Raw genomic sequence first — 6,000 nt, forward strand, 5'->3', positions numbered from 1 at the left:
TTGATCTCAGGTTTGTGAGTCTGAGCCCCACAGTGGGTATAGAGATTACTTTTTTAAAATAACAAAAAAATAGTAAAAAACTACTCAACACTTTTAACTGTTTCAGGGCATGTGTTTGCCAAGCTTTGACAGAAGTCTCTTTGACTAGCTGATGCAGGACAAATACATGGAAAATAAGCCCAGCCATTTTTGTAGGTTCATCCACTTGTAAGGTTTAAATATACTTCTACAGACTAGATACTAATGCAGACTTTATGTCTGTACCTAAATGTTTAATATGACAATGTATTGTTAAAAAAATGACACTGCCATTTTTACTTTTCATCCGGCAGACAATCAGCAATGTCCACTGTGTAATACAGCTTTTTGTAAAATTGCTCAGTTACTGTGTAATTTTTTTAAAGACGTTTATTTGAGAGAAAGAGCAAGCGTAAGTGGGGAGGGGCAGAGGTAGAGGGACAAGGAGAGAGAATCTCAAGCAGACTCCCCATTGAGCAGGGAGCCTGACGCAGGGCTCGATCTCAGGACCCTGAGATCATGATGAGCCAAAATCAAGAGTCAGACGCTCAACTGACTGAGCAACCCCAGACGCCCCAACTGTGTTTTGTTTCTCCAGTAGTGTCATACAATAACTTACCCTTTAAGATACTACTGTAGCTTTTTCTTATAGTTTCTTTGGAGTTGATTCTCCCTATGAGAGAAGTCTGCTGTATATTGGTTTAACCTTTTTAGCATTATTTATATTTATTTATTTATTTTTAGCATTTTTAAGACATAGATGGTGGCTGTAGGTTGAACAAGTAGTCATAATTTTTTTTAAGCCAATGATCCATTCTTTTATTTTTAAATCTCTTTCATTTTGAAGTTATCTCTACACCCACCATGGGGCTCAAACTTAACAACCCTAACATCAAGAGTCGCATGTTCTACCGACTGAGCCAGCCAGGTGCCCCACCAATGATCCACTCTATAGGAAAATATAAATTGGTTTATTTTAGAATAAAGTTATTAAATTCTAAAAAAAAAGTTGTATTTAAGAATTTTCTTCATATTTTAAGGAAATACTTAAAACACTGCAACAAGACAACAGAATATACTTTATGTTTTAGGCATAAAGAGAGCTACAGGATTTCAAAGTCACAATTGCACAATATTGGGGGTTGCTAGGTTTACAGAAGATACAACCTAAACACTAAGTTAATTTCTAAAAACATAAATATTCATATCCTAAATGTACCACTGAAGGAAATTCTAGATAATTTAAGAATATACTGCACCATTTGATTAATATCAGTGATGTCATCACACATCATGTAGCCCCTGCACACTTATGAGAATAAGATGAAAAGGTAAATAACGTAAATAACATCCTCCTAGTATTACTAAGTTTTATCCCTGAAGACCTCCCTATGCTTAGGCAACAGAGACACAGCCATAAATAAGCACTGTCCTGCCCTCAAGAAGCAACCTGAAAAAGTAGGGAAAATCTCCAATTACACAATTACTAATTTAATTATGATTGTCAGAAGTACTAGGACAACATTCAAGCGAGGGATCCGATGTAGTGGAGCTAAGGGCATCAAGAAAGGTTTCCTTGAGAAGTTTGTGCTGAGACAGTTCTTCTCAGTGAATGACAGTCAGTTACTGAGTCCTTTAACTTCCTTTCCATTATGAGTGCCATCACTCTATACCAAACCACATTACCTCATGTCTGGACTACTGTAAAAGAACCTTCAAATTTCTCCATCCCTGCAACCCATCCGGCATCCTGCAGTTAGATTAATTTCCTGAAAGACCATTTCCATTAAAAAAAAAAAAGTTTCCATTAGAGAAAGGCAGTACCATATGCTGGTAAGGAATACGGACTAATAAGTCTGACTAATAAGTCTGACCTGAGTTTAAATCCCTGGTCCTTAATTTGTTGGTCTATCTACAGAAACGTTCAACTTTTTTAGTTTCCTATTCTGAAAGATGGGGTTTTATGTATTAGGACCACACTTAATACATTGGCAATGAGTTCGGCACACTATGGCATACACAATTGGCACTCAATGATTATTATTAGTTCATTTCTTCTAACCCAATTGTTTCCATTAGCCTTTGCCTATAGTACACAATAGATTTATGTTGTCATTATTATAAAAAAAGTTTGGGAAGAGATTTTTAATCAAAGATCGGTAAAAAGAGGAAAGGTTGTGAAGTATTGACTGAGTTGATCAGAATCCATACACTAGTGGGGCTGGTTAGTTAGTAAAATAGCCAGATCTGAAAATGTGTTACTGCTATCAGCAGGAAGATCCAATCTTCAACATGCTAAAGAACAAAAACAAAACTCTAAACCTAAAAAACAGGGTGACTAAATACCAGGACAAACTGGTAAAAATTAACTATCTAATTAACTATCTTTTATTTGTGTGCACTGACAGTTTTAAGATTCCTATCCTAAGGGTCTCAAATTCTGATGACTATGAACTCCAGGCATAAAGCTGGAAAACAGGATTATTGAATGTGACCATGACTGAGACACAATCAGAGAGGCAGAAATAGTCTTTTTTTTTTTTAAGATTTTATGTATTTGACAGACAGCGAGAGAGGGAACACAAGCAGGGGGAGTGGGAGAGGGAGAAGCAGGCTTCCCGCAGAGCAGGGAGCTTGACACAGGACTCAATCCCAGCACCCTGGGATCATGACCTGAGCTGAAGGCAGACACTTAACGACTGAGCCACCCAGGCGCCCCAGAAATAGTATCTCTTATCACCGTGAAGGTATATACCATTATACCAGGAGTAATCCATCAGGTTCAACCCTGACCTGGATAAAATAAACATTTAATTCCATGCTACTAACAGTTCTCTAATAACCCAGTTTCTTACCCACTCCATCAAGAATGGGGAGTCATGAATAAGAAAAAAAGTCTTCTGGAGAAGTAAGTTCTCCATTATAAAGTAGTATGCCACTAGATAGACACAAAATCAAGAATTCTCAACCTTCTTGGGCACCTGGGTGGCTCAGTCGTTAAGCATCTGCCTTCGGCTCAGGTCATGGTCCCAGGGTCCTGGGATGGAGTCACACATCAGGCTCCCTGCTCAGCGGGAGGCCTGCTTCTCCCTCCCCCACTCCCCCTGCTTGTGTTCTCTCTCTCGCTGTGTGTCTGTCAAATAAATGAATAAAATCTTTAAAAAAGAAAAAAATTCTCAACCTTCTAAGTTACTAGATTCCTAGACATATGACCTAACAAAGTGCTCTAGAATTTAACATTGGCCTAAAATAGTCAAAGTAGTCTTACCGTTGTGATGCTGACCCCATCATATTCTGGACTAACAGCTGCAAAGCATTATATACCAAACCTCCTCTCTGCATAAAAAATAAATGGCAGAGGGATGCCTGGGTGGCTTAGTCTGTTGAACGCCCAACTTTTGGTTTCAGCTCAGGTCATGATCTCAGGGTCCTGAGATGAAGCCCCATGTCAGGCTCTGCGCTTAGCGGGGAGTCTGCTCGAGATTCTCTTTCCCCCTCTCCCTTTTGGCCCCCACTCCTCGAGTGCGTACACTCTAAAAATAAATCTTAAAATATATATACATATATATGTATATATCATATGTATATATGGCAAACAGTATGTGTTCCAAATCTAAAAAAATTTAAAAGCCTTTACAAAACCTTCAACTTTTATCCTAGAAGTATAAGAAACAATATGGCTCTACTTCAAAAAGAGATAAGTAGTTGGTTTATGAAAAAAATAAATAAAAAATAAAGCCCAAGGAAGTGAAGCACAGGAAGAGGAATGGGTCATACAGGAAACCCAAGGAAGAGGTCAACAGTAGACAGATGCATTTAGAGACCGCGATGCATCAGTCTCCTTTATAAATAGAATGAGGAGATTTGGGTTAAGTATGACCCTAAAATTTCTCCATAAAAGGATCCTGTCTTTTTTTACTTCGCTATTATTTCAAACCAATTTCATGTATAAATTAGTAAAACCAACATTTATTGAGTATCCAGCTCTTTGTACAGGCACTGGGGAATCAAAAATAAGTCCCTGATGAATGCATTTAAGTGGGAAGACAAAAAAGGCAATACTGTTGTTCAAAAAATGTATTTGGAGTATTTTAACATCCCTTTTACAAGAAAAACAATCTAACCTGCAAGGTCCAAAACTATTACCACTCTTCACCTTTCAACTTTTCCAGTTTTTTGAAAGGAACAATTACAAAGTAGAGTACACAGAGTATTAGAGAGGTTTCTCTTAAGTTTTTGTCATTTTTTGTCAGATAAATAGGTGTACTATAGCGCCGAGGCTGTATTTGCAGTGTGGTTCCTGGGCCCCCAGACATCAGAAGCAAATAAGGAACATGATACAGAATTCCAGTGCCTCCCACCCCTCTGTCTTAAGTGGATTCAGAATCTCTGGCTGTGGAACTGGAAATCTGCATTAAATAGCAAGCCAACTATCTGTGTGCACTGACAGTTTTAAGATTCCTATCCTAAGAGTCTCATATTCTGAGAAATCCTAAGTAAAATAAAAAAAAAAAAAAATTCTTTTAAAAATATAACTGAAATTTACAACATGCTGTATTAGCAAATAAATCAAAATATTTTGGTTAGGATATATCCGTTAATTTATACTTTATCAGGATTCAACTTACTTTGTGATGGTTTCCTAACAAGATATGATACTAAGGCCTGGCTCCTCTGATCAAGTTTCTCCAAAAAATAAAAACTGTAGAAATTTAGGGCTGGTTTCATTAGTATCAGATATAGTCCTATTCCTAACTAAACCTCTGTCACCATTATGGTTTAATGAAATCCCGCTTTCCTAAAATTCATTATACATTCTTTTTTGAAACCCAAACTAGTCAACACTTGCTTTTTTTAAACACACTGTTGTCAAGTCAAGGTTAGCTTTAGTAATGCCCTGTTCAGTTTAGCTTTCAGCTATGTACAGCTGTAGTATAGGTAATAGGTTAAACAAGCAGGGAAAAAATTAAACTAAATGGGGAAAGTTTTGTTTCCTTACTGCTCAGTACGAAGAGAAAATTATCAGTGCATATTAAGTATTCAGCAACCCACAACACAAGTTTGTGGCTACATCTACAATGTCCACAGTGGCAATTTAAATTACATCAAGTTGAAAATTCAGTTCTTTAGTCACAGTAAACACATTTCCAGTGCTCAACGGTAATATATGGTTAGTGGCTACCATACTGGTTGGCAAAAATGCAGAACATTTCCATCACCGCCGAACATCCTATTGGACAGTGCTAACCTAAAGCACTAGGAAGCATACATACAAAACTCTGAGACCAATAACCTATCAAACTTTATAAAGACATCCACATGTCACTCATTCCATTTTACTTAGGATTGGCTATCAGGGAATACACTCGGAGCTTAGTGATCCAAGACTTAACAAGAACCTGTGACCTCAAGAAGCTCAGAATAGTGAAGAGAATTTAAACAAGCAATGACAATAACCAAGAAATGCTGATTCAACCTATCATCAGGAGAAAGCACTGGTAACCTTTCTTTAGGGGTGTCTGGCTTATAGGAAGATTAGATCACAGAAGGCAAGATGATAGAGGAGATGGTATTTGAGTCTTAACAGTCTTGAAGAGTAAGGAGCACCAGAGTAAGGGTGCCAGTCCAGAAGGAACCAGCCTACAAAGAGGACAATGACGCTATGATTTGGGTAAACAATTCAGTATGACTGGAGAGGTAATGTTTGAAGTGTATGTAAAAAATTGTAGCAAATGAAAAAGCTGTTAAGGGGTAACTGGGTGGCTCAGTTGTTAAGCGTCTGCCTTTGGCTCAGGTCATGATCCCAGGGTGCTGGGATCCAGCCCCGCATTGGGCTCCCTGCTCCGCGGGAAGCCGCCTTCTCCCTCTCCCGCTCCTCCTGCTTGTGTTCCCTCTCTCCGTGTGTCAAGTAAATAAACAAAATCTTAAAAAAAAAAAAAAAAGCTGTTAAAAGAGATTAGCCCATTGAGGGGCCTTGTATAT

The sequence above is a fragment of the Zalophus californianus genome, chromosome 1, assembly GCF_009762305.2.
Source record: "Zalophus californianus isolate mZalCal1 chromosome 1, mZalCal1.pri.v2, whole genome shotgun sequence".
Lineage (NCBI taxonomy): Eukaryota > Metazoa > Chordata > Mammalia > Carnivora > Otariidae > Zalophus > Zalophus californianus.